Source organism: Ranitomeya variabilis, chromosome 5, assembly GCF_051348905.1.
Source record: "Ranitomeya variabilis isolate aRanVar5 chromosome 5, aRanVar5.hap1, whole genome shotgun sequence".
Classification (NCBI taxonomy): domain Eukaryota; kingdom Metazoa; phylum Chordata; class Amphibia; order Anura; family Dendrobatidae; genus Ranitomeya; species Ranitomeya variabilis.
In genome coordinates this window covers 484,052,093-484,071,487 of record NC_135236.1, presented here as the reverse complement: position 1 = coordinate 484,071,487, position 19,395 = coordinate 484,052,093, and the positions used below count along the sequence as shown (strand labels likewise).

At 45.0% G+C, this 19,395-nt stretch overlaps 1 protein-coding gene across 3 annotated transcripts in view; it reads left to right on the top strand.

Moving 5' to 3' along the window:
• Positions 1-19,395, top strand: part of CFAP54 (cilia and flagella associated protein 54) — a 615,020-nt gene that overhangs the window by 169,584 nt on the left and 426,041 nt on the right. The window lies entirely within an intron of this gene.

The following is a 19,395-nucleotide window of genomic DNA, read 5'->3' as shown; positions in this document are numbered from 1 at the left end:
GGGAATGCGGCTCTGCAGAGCTCGGTCTTGGGTGGAGCAGAGGTTAAGCATGCGCACTTCTGCACCATCCAAGATGGCGTGCCCTGTTCCCAAGATCCCGAGCCCTAGTCTTGGCATCTTAGGGGATCTGACATAAGGATTGAGGTTACCTTTCAATTCTGGGAATACCACATAAATACACATAGATTGTAAGTTACTGTTCATACTGGAAATGTAGACTAATGTTGCATATAATACAACATTAAATATAAAGGCTCAGATATCTCTTACTGTTCTTATAATTTTACCGTGACCTAACAGCAGGGATCCTGCTCCTAGGTGGTCTCACTCCCTGCTGGAATGCTGTCACAGATCAGGTGGCATGACTTGCTTCTTGCCCCTTATTTAAGCCAGACCCCTGACCAAGCCTTATCTATCGGCCTTTTTTGATGTTCTCACTCTTGCTGCTGCTTTGTACTAGCATGTTTATATATCACAAAAGTATGAGTATGTGTATGCCGTCATGGCTCATTCAGCAATACTTACCCGCTCCTTTGCCGCTCTTATCTGGCGCCTTGTGGTTCCTTTGTAACATGGCGCAAGGCTGTAGCCGTGGGCAGTGCATGTCCTGGCTGGGTGTGTGGACTTGTGCTGTGAGGGCACTACGCCCGTGTGAGCTGCAAGTAACCTTTGTTGCAGGTTTTCCAGAGCCAGATGTTTCACAGTTCAATGGGGTAGACCACCATTCAAACATAAACTGAACAGGAACTTGCTAGGGAATATATGTAAGAGTGAGCAGCGCATAGTCTTATGAATGTTTCCTTTACAACTTGAAGTATTTTCCACAAAGTTTCCTTCCTTTGTCTCCCTATTGTTCTCTATGTTCACCTTTCCTCTTTACTCTGTCTATTTGTCCTCTGTGTCCACTGTTTCTCACTACCTCACTACAACCCAGCTTTAACACTACAGTCCTGCTTAACAAAGTCTTTTACTTGTCACACAGTTCCAAGTCTTAGGATACAGTATGGTCGGTACTGCTGACGCCATGGAACTCCCTTCCAGGACGCTTTACTAGTTTCACATACTAAGTCCAGTTTAGGGCTGTTACTTTCAAGAATTATACATGTGGGTCCTTTTTGCTAGGCGTTCTCTCCCACAACCCATCTCCTGAAGGTCACTCTGTCTCTTAGTCACTTGTCCAAATCTCACTATCCCTCTACTTTGGTCTCCTCTCATTAAGGACACCCCATGCAGCACTGCTCATGTTGGACCTTTAGGTCTACTTGCTATGCAGTCCAGGCCCTATTTGACATTCTAATAGGATATTGTCACTTTCCCTTCAACTTAGCCAATCCTGATCTGGGCTAGTCCCAACCATTAACTCTTACTATCCCTGTTGTCAAACTATACACACTATCATTATTTCTAACACCTCTAAAGCACAACAGAAGTCACATTACACATCACAGTTCACATTGTAGCACATAACACTTTACAACAATAAACTTGTTTCTTCAAGGGGGAAACATGGGCAGCATGTCCATCTCCTTACACCTTCACTGCTTCTTCTGCTTTTTTTTCTATGCTCCTTCATGAATTCTATATGACACGTCAAGGATCATGGAGGGAGCACAGAAGAAGTGGTAAGGGAGTCCAAGAGTGTCACATCAAAGCTGGGAAGGAGTGGAGAAAAAGCACAGAACAAGCCATGACAATACTAATACTCATTCTGCGCTTTTTCACAGCTTTTATTATATTCACATCACACATGCACACACCTTTAATGAGGCTTGGACCAGGGGCTGGCTTGCATAAGGAGCAAGAAGCAAGCCAAGCCCCCTAATCTGTGACATTGCGTTCCAGAAGGGAGGAGGAGCACTCAGATGCAGCATAAGTCCGGTGAAATCACAGTGACTCATAGTGAAATCTCATAAATTGACATATAAGAACAGTTAGAGGGATAGAATGTTGATATAAATATATTTTTATCTCCACTGAGTACCCCTATAAGGAGCACCAAATCAGCACTTTGCTTGTTTGTCAGGTGACCACAGGTATGTTTACACCAGCAGATGATAGGAAACTATTTACACCAATATTCCTATGCGACCTTATTCACCAATTATGTACTTGTATTGGTGCACCATTTGAGTATATGTGGCAGATTTGTTTCACAAACTTCCAAGACTTAACTTAACTTTTTATTTTTTGTATTTTTCTGCTAATAAAACAGTGAGAGGGCTTGTTTTTGCACGGCAATCTGTGGTTATAATTGGCACTATTTAGTGTTATCAACGTGCTACAACATTTTGATCTAATTGAACTGCAATTTCCTGGACAGGTATTGCCAGCAGAAAACGGCAGTTCTTCATTTTTTTTTATTACGGTGTTTATAGTTTGAGTTAAATAGTTTCATATTTTGCCACTTTTTGAAACATCGGACGTTTACAAATGCGGTGCACTAGATTTTTTTTTTCATTATTATTATTTTTGGATGGGTAAAAGCGGTGATTGAACATCTATATTTTCTTATGTTTTCTATATTTTTAAAAGGGTTTTCTTTGTAATACTGTTCACTGTATTTGCTAGCAGTATAGTTTTATCATCAGCATTAGGCCACATTCACACATTCAGCATTTGGTCAGTATTTTACACCAGTGGGTGATAAATGCAGAAGTGGTGACGTGTTTCTATGATATGTTTCCTCTGATTGTTCCTCTCCTGGTTTTGGCTTACCAATACTGAGGTAAAATACTGACCAAATACTGGACTTGTGAACATGGCCTTACTGTGAAAATGTAGGTTTAGTCTTGCGCACACTGCTCCTGCAAGTACTTAGATGTCACTCCCTAGCGCTAAAGGGCTTTCTGCAGTAACCTTTTCCCTGTGCTCTTGAGTAACAGCTGGATCAGCTTTCTGATTTGATGCTATGATCTCATCACTTATGTTGAATTCCTACATCCGTCCAAGTGCGAACTGTGATGCACGGACTCTACTGGGTTCCTGACCCAAACCTAACAGCCTCATCGGCATGCGGTATATGCAGCTGTTCTCAGACTGTGACACGCAGATGTATGGAAGCAACATCAGGGATAAAATGGAGGGTTGCAGCACTTATCACGTAGAGCCAATATAACTTAATCATTAGAGAAAGACTTTTAAGCACTTTCAGGAGGAGTGGGCACCATATGGTAATGGGTGTGGCGGCTGCAGTCGAACTCAGGTCCTGCAGCTTAGGGCCCAACCTGTCATTTTGGCTTATATGAGAATACCAATACTATTAAAGACCCGTGGTAGTTTGGCACTCTGTTGGAGATTTGGAATGTGGCCCTCAAGCTTCGAGTGAAGGGGCATTAACACAGCAAGATAATTGTGAAGGAACTCTGTTAAAAAATGATAAGTTCACGATTATCTTGCCATGTAAACAGGCTGCCAATCGCCCAATGAACAATCAAAACACTCATTCATCAGGTGAAGTGATCTTTTCTGCAGTATAAAAGATTAACGCTCTCGGTGGTGCATCATCCTGTGTAAACAGGACTTGCGGTGCTGAGAATTATGGCAACCTGTGCGCACTAAAGGTACCGTCACATTAAGCGACGCTGCAGCGATAGCGACAACGATGCGATCGCTGCAGCGTCGCTGTTTGATCGCTGGAGAGCTGTCACACAGACGGCTCTCCAGCGACCAACGATGCCGAGGTCCCCGGGTAACCAGGGTAAACATCGGGTTACTAAGCGCAGGGCCGCGCTTAGTAACCCGATGTTTACCCTGGTTACCAGCGTAAAAGTAAAAAAAACAAACAGTACATGCTCACCTGCGCGTCCCCCAGCCTCTGCTTCCTGACACTGACTGAGCTCCGGCCCTAACAGCACAGCGGCTTTCACTTTCACTTTAGGGCCGGCGCTCAGTCAGTGTCAGGAAGCAGACGCTGGGGAAGGTATGACGCTGGGTGAGTATGTACTGTTTGTTTTTTTTACTTTTACGCTGGTAACCAGGGTAAACATCGGGTTACTAAGCGCGGCCCTGCGCTTGGTAACCCGATGTTTACCCTGGTTACCAGTGTAAAACATCGCTGGTATCGTTGCTTTTGCTGTCAAACACAACGATACACGGCGATCGGACGACCAAATAAAGTTCTGGACTTTATTCAGCGACCAGCGACATCACAGCAGGATCCCGATCGCTGCTGCGTGTCAAACTAAACGATATCGCTAGCGAGGACGCTGCAACGTCACGGATCGCTAGCGATATCGTTTAGTGTGACGGTACCTTAAGTGTTCTAGTATAGATTGCTCAGTGCGCATCAATTAATTTGGTTTACTTGTGCAAACAGACATTCAAACGCCTACCGATCGGTAAAAGTTTATCATTTCATGTAAACGGACCCTTACACTATTGTTCACAAGGAGGATGATAAAGTCATTCTCAGCAATATGTTTAAAGGGAACCTGTCAGCAGGATTGTGTCAGTAACCTACACACAGTGTGAGGCCGGCGCCGTTATACTGATTAAAATGATATCTTTGTTGATGAAATCCGTCTTGTGGTTGTTGTTAAATCTTTATTTTCAGTTTTTAGTTAATGATATGCTCGTGCTCTGGGGCGGCGGCTTCATGTGGTGCCTGATTAGGTATTCATAATGCAGACTGCTGACAGGTCACTGATACCTCACTGATTTGTCCCCTAATTTATATAATGAATATTATATGTACATACGTTAACTAAAAACTGAAAATTAAGATTAAACAACAACCACAAGGTGGATTTCATTAACCAAGGTATCATTGTAATCAGTATAACGGCACCGACCTGACAATGTAGGTTACTGTGCACAATCCTGCTGACAGGTTCCCTTTAAACTGTGTTTCAGGTCTCCTACTTAACTATCTGCAGTTTGTAGTGGCAAACCTGTCAGATCCATCCACCTCTATATATCATCATTATACCTGCCAAGGACACCAATCTGTGTTTGAGTCACTTTGTAATATATAGTGTATAAAATTGATGTTCTTAGGCGAGTTTACATCACCCAACATTCTGCATTAAACAACCACTAATTAGCTACTTGTTCAGTAGCGATACATGATATCCTGTTGAAACAGGCTAGGTGCATTTCCTATGTGCACAGACTGATCAGTAATACATTTTTCTGTAGACTTAGTCTGCCATTGTTCTCGGCAGCACATAATTTGTTTACACAGGATGATGTGCTGCTGAGAAAGATAATTTTTGATCCTGCATTAAAATCATTTCACCTGACAAATGAACGTATTGCGCTTTCTTTGGGTGATTGACAGCGCGTTTACACTGCCAATTATAGGGAAATGATCCTTCTAAATAACCCTTGTTCACAATAATTGGCCAGTATAAATCCAGCTTAAATTAGTCTTCTGACATCTATGCATCATTCTTGGAAGCAGGGCCGAGGAATACTACCACTTCTTCTCCTTTAATAAAACTATATTAATATAAGTAATATGCTTTGCAATAGGGACAATTGGGAGCAGTTCACCATCTGTCATCTAATAATGAAGTAGTCAAAGATAGGCATATTGTGGATAAGTTTCATCACCGTGTTTTCTCCGAGAGGAGAGAGGCTTCTTGACCTAAGGAGAAACAATGATTTCATGACTGTTTTATGAATAAGGCAGTGGTAAATTGAAGATAGAAATAAAGATGTGCCCCAAACCTTAAAATATCACAGAACCACAAGGTGTGGGGAGAGTACTTAAAATGAATCATTTTGTCTTGTCTCATGGAGCACATCAACTGCATTATTAAAAGAAATAAATACTATATATAGAATATTCTTCACTAAAGAATCCATCTCCTTTCCAAAGGAGTTTTCTGATACCCATAGCATTGACACTATCACCTCTGTGTTGTAGAATACAACTGTTTACCACATTTGAACAGAGATGTCTCCTACACCTTCATGCAGTAGGCACCATCTCACTCCTCTATACACATCTCAACCACACGTCACCTTGCCTACACCTGTCGTTGGGAATCAGATATTGGCACCACTGTAACTGATGCAGATTGGATGCAAATTTGTTCCTCCACCACGGGTGGTCTACTCAGTACTCTGATACTGGGAAAATATTATAATGTAATGATGACCATAGTGACCAAAGCCTTTCTTAACTACTGCTTTCAGTGTTTCACAGGCTGACAATCGGTGGGCGACATGTATCACACATGGTGGCCCTGCCCCAAATCACAAAGGCTCTGCATTGCAGTGTACTTTCTGTCCTCTCAGACACAGGCCATGACCTAAAGAAAAACACTTTGGAGGCCCTGATTAGTAAACACATCTCTAATGTCCCTAAATATTCTTGTTCTCTTTTTTCTGTAATTTTCCTCGCTACCAAACAGACCATTGCTTCAGCTTGGAGAAAACCAGAGCAAGACCTCATGGAAGTGAAGAAATGGATCTCCTGGTATATAATGAATGAGAAACTATCAGCAGTGGCGTAACTACAAAGTTATGGGCCCCGGTGCGAACTTCCAAATGCCCCCCCCCCCAGCAGCCCTGCCATACAATTCAATATAACCCCCATAGAATACAATGCAGTCCCCCTCATAGTATAATGCAGCCCCTCCATACAGGGGCAGTGAGAAAGACACGAGCAAATGGTGACGAGGGGGCAGGGGAGAGGGCACAATGGGGTTAGGGGAGACAGGCACAAGGGTAACATAGGGGGGCTAGGGAGCAAGGAAGACAGGCACAAGGGGACACATGGGGGCTAGGAGGCAGGGGAGAAGGTTACAAAGGAGACTGACACAAGGGGCACACGGGGACAAGTGGGCAAGGGAGACTGACACAAGGGGCACACGGGGACTAGTGGACAAGGGAGACTGGCACAAGGGGACACACGGGGACTAGTGGGCAAGGGAGACTGACACAAGGGGACACAGGGACTAGTAGGCAAGGGAGACTGACACAAGGGGACACACGGGGACTAGTGGGCAAGGGAGACTGATACAAGGGGACTAGTGGGCAATGGAGACTGACACAAGGGGACACACGGGGACAAGGGATACAAGCACAAGGGGACACACAGGGACAAGTGGGAAAGGCAGACTGACACACAGGGACTAGTGGGCAAGGGAGTCTGACACAAGCACAAGGGGACAAAGGAGACTGACACAAGCACAAGGGGACAAAGGAGACAGGCACATGGGGACACACAGGGACTAATGGGCAAGGGAGACTGGCACACGGGGACAAGGGACACAAGCATAAGGGGACAAGGGAGACAGGCTCAAGGGGACACACGGGCCCCTGACCTGCCAGAGCCGCTTGCAGCGGCAACCGCTGCAACCTTGGTAGTTACGCCCCTGTCTCACACACACACACACACACACACTACAGATATCACACACACATACTACAGATATCACACACACACACACACACACACACTACAGATATCACACACACACTACAGATATCACACACACACACTACAGATATCACACACACACTACAGATATCACACACATACTACAGATATCACACACATACTACAGATATCACACACACACACACACTACAGATATCACACACACTACAGATATCACACACACACACACACACACACTACAGATATCACACACACACACACACTACAGATATCACACACACACTACAGATATCACACACACACACTACAGGTATCACACACACACACTACAGATATCACACACACTACAGATATCACACACACACACACACTACAGATATCACACACACACACACACACTACAGATATCACACACACACACTACAGATATCACACACTACAGATATCACACACACACTACAGATATCACACACACACACTACAGATATCACACACTCACACACTACAGATATCACACACACACTACAGATATCACACACACACTACAGATATCACACACACACTACAGATATCACACACACTACAGATATCACACACACACACACTACAGATATCACACACACACACACACACACACACACACACTTGTTATGACCCCAATGGCAGAGGGTCTCAAAAATACATACCGAGTCTGCAAACACAAAAAACCAGCTCATAGGGCAGTGGTAACTGGGCTGACCATATATCTAATCCTAGCACCACAAATAGCAGCAGCCGGGGAACGTGCCTACGTTGGTTCTAGACGTCTCGCGCCAGCCGGAGAACTAACTAACCCTAGAAGGGAAAAGATAGACCTTTCTTGCCTCCAGAGAAAAGACCCCAAAAGTTGGATACAAGCCCCCAACAAATAATAATGGTGAGGTAAGGAGAAAAGACAAACGTAAGAATGAACTAGATATTTAGCAAAGAGGCCCACTGACTAATAGCAGAATATAGTAAGATGACTTATACGGTCAGCAAAAACCCTATCAAAATTTCCACGCTGGATATTCAAGAACCCCCGAACCGTCTAACGGCCGGGGGGAGAATACCAGCCCCCTAGAGCTTCCAGCAGAATCAGGAATCACATTTAGTACAAGCTGGACAAAAAATAATAGCAATGCAAATAACCAAAAAAACAAGGAAGCAAGACTTAGCTTAATTTTGCAAGATCCAGGACCAGCAGACAGGAGCAAACAGAAAGGAACTGATTACAACGATGCCAGGCACAGGACTGAGAATACAGGAAGTTTATATAGCGACACCCCTGGACTAACGACCCAGGTGGGTGCCAAACTGAGGAAAGACAATCCCAGAGTCATATCACTAGTGACCACAAGAGGGAGCCAAAAAAGTCTAATTCACAACAGTACCCCCCCTTTAAGGAGGGGTCACCGAACCCTCACCAAGACCACCAGGGCGATCAGGATGAGCAGCGTGAAAGGCACGAACTAAATCGGCCGCATGCACATCAGAGGCAACCACCCAGGAATTATCCTCCTGACCATAGCCCTTCCACTTGACCAGATACTGAAGCCTCCGCCTGGAGAGACGAGAATCCAAGATCTTCTCCACCACGTACTCCAACTCGCCCTCAACCAACACCGGAGCAGGAGGCTCAACAGAAGGAACCACAGGTACAACGTACCGCCGCAACAAAGACCTATGGAACACGTTGTGAATGGCAAACGACACCGGAAGATCCAAGCGAAAGGACACAGGATTAAGGATTTCCAATATCTTGTAAGGACCGATGAAGCGAGGCTTAAATTTAGGAGTGGAGACCTTCATAGGAACAAATCGAGAAGACAGCCATACCAAATCCCCAACAGGAAGTCGGGGACCCACACCGCGGCGGCGGTTGGCAAAACGCTGAGCCTTCTCCTGTGACAACTTCAAGTTGTCCACCACATGATTCCAGATCTGCTGCAACCTATCCACCACGGAATCTACCCCAGGACAGTTAGAAGGCTCCACATGTCCCGAGGAAAAACGAGGATGGAAACCAGAGTTGCAAAAAAAAGGCGAAACCAAGGTTGCGGAACTAGCCCGATTATTAAGGGCAAACTCAGCCAATGGCAAGAAGGTCACCCAATCATCCTGATCTACAGAAACAAAACACCTCAAATAAGCCTCCAGAGTCTGATTAGTTTGCTTCGTTTGTCCATTAGTTTGAGGATGAAAGGCAGACGAAAACGACAAATCAATGCCCATCTTAGCACAAAAGGATCGCCAGAACCTGGAAACAAACTGGGATCCTCTGTCAGACACGATATTCTCAGGAATGCCGTGTAAACGAACCACATTCTGAAAGAACAAGGGAACCAGATCGGAAGAGGAAGGCAGTTTAGGCAAAGATACCAAATGGACCATCTTGGAAAAGCGATCACATACCACCCAGATGACAGACATACCTTGAGACACCGGAAGATCTGAAATGAAATCCATGGAAATGTGTGTCCAAGGCCTCTTCGGGACAGGCAAGGGCAAGAGCAAGCCGCTGGCACGAGAACAGCAAGGCTTAGCCCGAGCACAAGTCCCACAGGACTGCACAAATGACCGCACATCCCGTGACAAGGAAGGCCACCAAAAGGACCTAGCCACCAGATCTCTGGTGCCAAAAATTCCCGGATGCCCTGCCAACACCGAGGAATGAACCTCGGAAATGACTCTGCTGGTCCACTTATCAGGAACAAACAGTCTGTCAGGTGGACAAGAGTCAGGTCTACCAGCCTGAAATCTCTGCAACACACGTCGCAAATCTGGAGAAATGGCTGACAAGATTACTCCCTCTTTAAGAATACCAACTGGTTCTGCGACTCCAGGAGAGTCAGGCACAAAGCTCCTTGAAAGAGCATCAGCCTTCACATTCTTTGAACCTGGTAAATACGAGACCACAAAGTCAAAACGGGAGAAAAACAATGACCAACGGGCCTGTCTAGGATTCAGGCGTTTAGCAGACTCGAGATACATCAGATTCTTGTGATCAGTCAAGACCACCACACGATGCTTAGCACCCTCGAGCCAATGACGCCACTCCTCAAATGCCCACTTCATGGCCAGCAACTCCCGATTGCCAACATCATAATTCCGCTCAGCAGGTGAAAACTTCCTAGAGAAGAAAGCACATGGTCTCATTACAGAGCAACCAGGGCCTCTCTGCGACAAAACGGCCCCTGCCCCAATCTCAGAAGCATCCACTTCAACCTGAAAGGGAAGTGAGACATCAGGCTGGCACAAAACAGGCGCTGAAGTAAACCGGCGCTTCAACTCTTGAAAAGCTTCCACGGCTGCAGGAGCCCAGTTAGCAACATCAGAACCTTTCTTGGTCATATCCGTCAAAGGTTTAACAACGCTAGAAAAATTAGCGATAAAACGACGGTAGAAGTTAGCAAAACCCAAGAACTTCTGAAGACTCTTAACTGACGTGGGTGGAGTCCAATCATGAATAGCTCGGACCTTGACTGGGTCCATCTCCACCGCAGAAGGGGAAAAAATAAAACCCAAAAAGGGAACCTTCTGTACTCCAAAGAGACACTTTGAGCCCTTAACAAACAAAGCATTCTCACGCAAAACCTGAAACACCATCCTGACCTGCTCTACATGCGAGTCCCAATCATCAGAAAAAAACAGAATATCATCCAGATAAACAATCATAAATTTATCCAGATACTTCCGGAAAATATCATGCATAAAGGACTGAAACACTGAAGGAGCATTAGAGAGCCCGAAAGGCATCACCAAGTACTCAAAATGACCTTCGGGCGTATTAAATGCAGTTTTCCATTCATCTCCTTGCTTAATGCGCACAAGGTTGTACGCACCACGAAGATCTATCTTGGTGAACCACTTGGCACCTTTAATCCGGGCAAACAAGTCCGACAACAGAGGCAAAGGATACTGAAATTTAACAGTGATTTTATTCAGAAGCCGATAGTCAATACAAGGTCTCAAAGATCCGTCCTTCTTGGCCACAAAAAAGAATCCCGCACCAAGAGGGGAAGAGGATGGACGGATATGCCCCTTCTCCAGAGATTCCTTGATATACGAACGCATTGCGGTATGCTCAGGTACAGACAGATTAAATAATCTTCCCTTAGGAAATTTACTACCTGGAATCAAATCTATAGCGCAGTCACAGTCCCTATGAGGAGGAAGAGCACTGGAGCTGGACTCGCTGAATACATCCTGGTAATCAGACAAATACTCAGGAACTTCCGAAGGAGTAGAGGAAGCAATAGACACCGGCGGGGAGTCACCATGAATTCCCTGACAGCCCCAACTTGACACAGACATTGCCTTGCAATCCAAGACTGGATTATGGGTCTGTAACCATGGCAGACCCAAAACGACCAAATCATGCATTTTATACAGAACAAGAAAACGAATCACCTCCCGATGTTCAGGAGTCATGCACATGGTTACCTGTGTCCAAAACTGCGGTTTATTTTCCGCCAATGGCGTAGCATCAATACCTCTAAGAGGGATAGGATTTACCAATGGCTCAAGAACAAAACCACAACGCTTGGCAAACGACAGATCCATAAGACTCAGGGCAGCACCTGAATCCACAAACGCCATAACAGGGTAGGAGGACAATGAGCAAATTAAAGTCACAGACAAAATAAATTTAGGTTGCAAATTACCAATGGCGACAGGACTAACAACCCTAGTTAGGCGTTTAGAGCATGCTGATATAACATGTGTAGAATCACCACAGTAAAAACACAACCCATTCTGACGTCTATGATTTTTCCGTTCATTTCTAGTCTGAATTCTACCACATTGCATTAAATCAGGTGTTTGTTCAGACAACACCACCAGAGGATTCGCGGCTTTGCGCTCCCGCAAACGCCGGTCAATTTGAATAGCCAGCGCCATGGAATCATTCAGACCTGTAGGAATGGAGAAACCCACCATCACATTCTTAATGGCTTCAGAAAGGCCATTTCTGAAATTTGCGGCCAGAGCACACTCATTCCACTGAGTAAGCACGGACCATTTCCGAAATTTTTGGCAATACACTTCAGCTTCATCCTGCCCCTGAAAAATAGCCAACAAGGCTTTTTCTGCCTGAATTTCAAGATTGGGTTCCTCGTAAAGCAATCCGAGCGCCAGAAAAAACGCATCAACATTTGCCAATGCCGGATCTCCTGGCGCTAGCGAGAAGGCCCAATCCTGAGGGTCGCCCCGTAAGAAAGAGATAACAATTTTTACTTGCTGAGCTGAATCTCCAGATGAACGGGGTCTCAGAGATAGAAACAATTTACAATTATTCCTGAAATTCCTAAACTTAAATCGGTCTCCAGAGAACAGCTCAGGAATAGGTATTTTAGGTTCAGACATTGGACTACTGGTAACAAAATCTTGTATACCCTGCACACGAGCAGCAAGCTGATCCACACTTGTAATCAAAGTCTGGACATTCATGTCTGCAGCAAGCACAAGCCACTCAGAGGTAAAGGGGAGGAAAAAAGAGAGGAAAGAAAAAAAAAAAAACTCAGACTTTCCTTTCTTGTAATTCCACTTCTGCAATGCATTAAACATTCAACCTTGGCCTGGCATACTGTTATGACCCCAATGGCAGAGGGTCTCAAAAATACATACCGAGTCTGCAAACACAAAAAACCAGCTCATAGGGCAGTGGTAACTGGGCTGACCATATATCTAATCCTAGCGCCACAAATAGCAGCAGCCGGGGAACGTGCCTACGTTGGTTCTAGACGTCTCGCGCCAGCCGGAGAACTAACTAACCCTAGAAGGGAAAAGATAGACCTTTCTTGCCTCCAGAGAAAAGACCCCAAAAGTTGGATACAAGCCCCCAACAAATAATAACGGTGAGGTAAGGAGAAAAGACAAACGTAAGAATGAACTAGATATTTAGCAAAGAGAGGCCCACTGACTAATAGCAGAATATAGTAAGATGACTTATACGGTCAGCAAAAACCCTATCAAAATTTCCACGCTGGATATTCAAGAACCCCCAAACCGTCTAACGGCCGGGGGGAGAACACCAGCCCCCTAGAGCTTCCAGCAGAATCAGGAATCACATTTAGTACAAGCTGGACAAAAAATAATAGCAATGCAAATAACCAAAAAAACAAGGAAGCAAGACTTAGCTTAATGTTGCAAGATCCAGGACCAGCAGACAGGAGCAAACAGAAAGGAACTGATTACAACGATGCCAGGCACAGGACTGAGAATACAGGAAGTTTATATAGCGACACCCCTGGACTAACGACCCAGGTGGGTGCCAAACTGAGGAAAGACAATCCCAGAGTCATATCACTAGTGACCACAAGAGGGAGCCAAAAAAGTCTAATTCACAACACACACTTCAGATATCACACACACTACAGATATCACACACACACTACAGATATCACACACACACTACAGATATCACACACACACTACAGATATCACACACACACTACAGCTATCACACACACACTACAGATATCACACACACTACAGATATCACACACACACACACTACAGATATCACACACACACACTACAGATATCACACACACACTACAGCTACCACACACACACACACACTACAGATATCACACACACACTACAGATATCACACACACACTACAGATATCACACACACACTACAGATATCACACACACACACTACAGATATCACACACACACATGCTACAGATATCACACACACACTACAGATATCACACACACATACAGATATCACACACACACACACATACTACAGATATCACATACACACACACACACACACCAGATACCAGCTCATATACACAACTCACAATCTCCTCTCTGGTACAGGGGTGGCTGATGTAAACCGGCTGCAGCTCCTCAGCTTCTCCTGACTAAAGCGGCTCTGTCCCGCACCTCCCCCCTGCTCTCGCCTTCTGTCCCGGGGCTGCAGAGTGCAGAGCAGGAGAAGCTGTCTCACCGTGATGACTGGAGCTGCTTCCTGTCTCTCACGTGCCCCGGCTGCCCCCTCCCCCTAGATACTCCTTGGACTGTTGCCGTGCAGGAGGAATCTCCTGCACGGCAACATGGTGTTGGGTGCCTCTGACCTGCCGGGCCCCTGACCCACCGGGCCCGGTCGCACTGGCGACTGCTGCGACCGCAGTAGTTACGCCCCTGACTATCAGCTATATTATCTAACAAAGTTTGAGAAAATCTGACCATCCTGGATGGAGTGCAGTAGCCATACTCCCTTCGCCATACCACTTTTACCTTTACAAACCTTTATAGTTTCCGATTCTTCTTCACAAACTCTATTAAGCAGGTTTTGTCAACTTCTTGGTCTTTTCACAATACCCATTGGCTTGAATGTAATCTCTTTCTGCCAGTCACCTTGTCTGGCTTAATATCCATCTTGTAGATAAGCCATAAATGTCTGAATTAGGAAAGCAAGCAAATACAGCCTCACTCTGAATGTGCTGAGCAAATATTGAATATAAACATGTTGAACTCCATTACTGTTGTATTATAAATGTTCTTAGTTCACATTTTAATCAAATTGTGCAAGCCCACTTGTCACCAACAAAGCATTCTCTCAAGATGGAAATTTGCACTCTCAGACTTAAAGGGGGTTTCCTACAAAATTTTAATCAATAGATCTTGAAATAATAATAAGTTCCATCCACATTTGGATGTGTTTAAAAGAAATGTTCCTGTGCTGAGATAATCTTATAAATGTGCCCCTGCTGTGTACTGTGTAATGGCTGCATCTGACCCTGCAGGAAAGTGGTCTGATCACACCACAGCCCCTGGGTAGGGAGTATACAGACCTTACATCAGGAGATCGCAAATTATTCTTTCTTTGAAGTAAAGCATTGTGTAAAAACAGGCAGGTAAATGCTTTATCTCACAAAAAGAAGCAGTCGTGATCCCATGCTGTCCTGTCTCTATACTCTCTTTTGGTATGATCAGACCATGTTCCTGCACGGTCAGACACGGCCATTACACAGTACACAGCAGGGGCACATTTATAAGATTATCTCAGCACAGGAACATCCAATTGAGGAAATTATTATTATTCCAAAATGTATTGAATAAAATGAACTTTTGTTCATGGGGAAAGCCCTTTAATTGTTCTGGGCCCAGGTTTCCAAATTTAAAAGGCATGTAGAATTCAGCTCTAATTAAGGCAGTCTTGTACTGGTAGTAGGGGCGCTCATACAATACGGAGGCAGTTGCCTATCCCCAAATGTACATTGCAAAAAAAATGATTATTTTGCAGTGAAATAGAACAGAATTTTTGATAAAAACAAACATAGGTAGATAAAACTATCTTGACAACTTATTGGCCTGGTTGTAGAACAAAACAAATCTCTGGTCAACCAAACAAATTTCAAATGTTGCGTAAAAAAAATCAGTTGTGAGAGAATTGAACATTCCCTAGAATCTTAGTCAGTTTTGACTTTAGCTCAGCAGCTCTGTAATGGTGATCATAAATGTAGTCGTTACTGTCTCACTTTCCCTTCCATTCAGGTTAATACCATGCTTCCAAACGACTACATTAGGCACTCCACGTGTCATAAGGGCATTTGTTTAACCCCTTCCCGACCTGTGTCGCCACGTAGACGTCATGAAAGTCGGTGCCAATCCGACCTGTGACGCCTATGTGGCGTCATGAAGGGATCGCGTCCCTGCAGATCGGGTGAAAGGGTTAACTCCAATTTCACCAGATCTGCAGGGACAGGGGGAGTGGTACTTTAGCCCGGGGGGGTGGGGGTGGCTTTGCCCCCACGTGGCTACGATCGTTCTGATTGGCTGTTGAAAGTGCAACAGCCAATCAGAGCAATTTGTAAAATTTCACCTATGAAAAGTGGTGAAATATTACAATCCAGCCATGGCCGATGCTCTGCAGTATCATCGGCCATGGCTGGAAACCCTGATCTGCCCCCCCATCACCACCAATCTCCTCCCCAGTCCTCCGTCCTGTGCTCCGCTCCCCTCCGTCCTCCTGTCCGCTCCCCCGTCCTCCTGTCCGCTCCCCCGTGCTCCGATCCCACCCCCATGCTCCGATCCCCCCCGTCCTCCGATCCCCCCCTGTGCTCCGATCCCCCCCTCATACTTACCGAGCCTCCCGGTGTCCGTCCGTTCCATGGGCGCCGCCATCTTCCAAAATAGCGGGCGCATGCGCAGTGCGCCCGCCGAATCTGCCGGCCGGCAGATTCGTTCCATGCACATTTTAATCACTGTGATAGGTTTTATCAAAGTGATCAAAATAAAAAAAATAATAAATGAACCCCCCCTTTATTACCCCCATAGGTAGGGACAATAATAAAATGAAGAAAATATATTTACTTTTATTTTTCCACTAGGGTTAGGGTTAGAACTAGGTTAGTGTTAGGGCTAGGGTTAGAATTAGGGTTAGGGTAAGGCTATGTGCACACGTATTCTGGTCCTCTGCGGAATTTTCCGCAGCGGATTTGATAAGTCCACAGTGCAAAACCGCTGCGGATTTACCGCGGTTTTTCTGCGGATTTCACTGCGGTTTTACAACTGCGGTTTTCTATAGGAGCAGCTGTAAAACCACTGCGGAATCCGCAGAAAGAAGTGACATGCTGCTTAATGTAAACTGCTGCGTTTTCGCGCAGTTTTTTCCACAGCATGTGCACAGCGTTTTTTGTTTCCCATAGGTGTACATTGAACTGTAAACTCATGGGAAACTGCTGTGGACCCGCAGCTGCGGAAACGCTGCGGATCCGCAGCGTTTTCCGCAGCATGTGCACATACCCTTAGAATTAGGCTATGTGCACACAGTGCGGATTTGGCTGCGGATCCGCAGCGGATTGGCCGCTGCGGATTCGTAGCAGTTTTCCATCAGGTTTACAGTACCATGTAAACCTATGGAAAACCAAATTCACTGTGCCCATGGTGCGGAAAATACTGCGCGGAAACACTGCGTTATATTTTCCGCAGCATGTCAATTCTTTGTGCGGATTCCGCAGCATTTTACACCTGTTCCTCAATAGGAATCCGCAGGTGAAATCCGCACACAAAACACTGGAAATCCGCGGTAAATCCGCACGTAAAACGCAGTGCCTTTTACCTGCGGATTTTTTAAAAATGCTGTGGAAAAATCTCACACGAATCCGCAATGTGGGCACATAGCCTTAGGGTTTAGGGTTGGATTTAGGGCTAGTGTTGGAAATAGGGTTAAGATTATGCTTGTGGTTAGGGTTATGGTTAGGGTTAGGGGTGTGTTGGGGTTAGGGTTGTGGTTAGGGGTGTGTTGGGGTTAGGGTTGTGATTAAGGTTATGGCTAGAGTTGGGATTAGGGTTAGGGGTGTGTTTGGGTTAGTGTTGGAGTTAGAATTGAGAGGTTTCCACTGTTTAGGCACATCAGGGGTCTCCAAACGCAACATAGCACCACCATTGATTCCAGCTAATCTTGCGTTCAAAAAGTCAAATGGTGCTCCCTCCCTTCCGAGCCCCGACGTGCGCCCAAACAGAGGTCCCCCCACATATGGGGGACCAGCATACTCAGGACAAACTGGGCAACAACTATTGGGGTCCAATTTCTCCTATTACCCTTGTGAAAATAAAAAATTGCTTGCTAAAACATCATTTTTGAGGAAAGAAAAATGATTTTTTATTTTCATGGCTCTGCGTTGTAAACTTCTGTGAAGCATTTAGGGGTTCAAAGTGCTCACCACATATCTAGATAAGTTCCTTGGGGGGTATAGTTTCCAAAATGGGGTCACTTGTGGGGGGTTTCTACTGTTTAGGCACATCAGGGGCTCTGCAAACGTAACATGATGCCCGCAGACCATTCCATCAATGTCTGCATTCCAAAATGTCACTACTTCCCTTCCGAGCCCCGACGTGTACCCAAACAGTGGTTCCCCCCACATATGGGGTATCAGCGTACTCAGGACAAACTGGACAACAACTTTTGGGGTCCAATTTCTCTAGTTACCCTTGTGAAAATAAAAAATAGCGGACTAAAAAATTATTTTTGAGGAAAGAAAAATGATTTTTTATTTTCACGGCTCTGCGTTATAAACTTCTGTGAAGCACTTGGGGGTTCAAAGTGCTCACCACATATCTAGATAAGTTCCTTGGGGGGTCTAGTTTCCAAAATGGGGTCACATGTGGGGGAGCTCCAATGTGTAGGCACACAGGGGCTCTCCAAACGCGACATGGTGTCCGCTAACGATTGGAGCTAATGTTTCATTCAAAAGTCAAATGGCGCTCCTTCCCTTCCGAGCCCTGCCATGTGCACAAACAGTGGTTTACCCCCACATGTGAGGTATCGGTGTACTCAGGAGAAATTGCACAACACATTTTAGGATCCATTTTATCCTTTTGCCCATGTGGAAATTAACAAATTGAGGCTATAAGAATTTTTTTGTGAAAAAAATTACTTTTTCATTTTTACGGATCAATTTGTGAAGCACCTGGGGGTTCAAAGTGCTCACTATGCATCTAGATAAGTTCCTTGGGGGGTCTAGTTTCCAAAATGGGGTCAATTTTGGAGGAGCTCCAATGTTTAGGCACACAGGGGCTCTCCAAACGTGACATGGTGTCCGCTAAAGATTGGAGCCAATTTTTCATTGAAATAGTCAAATGGCACTCCTTCCCTTCCGAGCCCTGTCGTGCTCCCAAACAGTGTTTCCCCCCACATATGGGGTATCGGCATACTCAGGACAAATTGTATAATAACTTTTGGGGTCCAGTTTCTCTTTTTACCCTTGGGAAAATAAAAAAATGGTTGCTAAAAGATTTTTGTGACTAAAAAGTTAAATGTTCATTTTTTCCTTCCATGTTGCTTCTGCTGCTGTGAAGCACCTGAAGGGTTAATAAACTTCTTGAATGTGGTTTTGAGCACCTTGAGGGGTGCAGTTTTTAGAATGGTGTAACTTTTGTTTATTTTCAGCCATATAGACCCCTCAAACTGACTTCAAATGTGAGGTGGTCCCTAAAAAAATGGTTTTGTAAATTTCGTTGTAAAAATGAGAAATCGCTAATCAAATTTTAACTCTTATAAC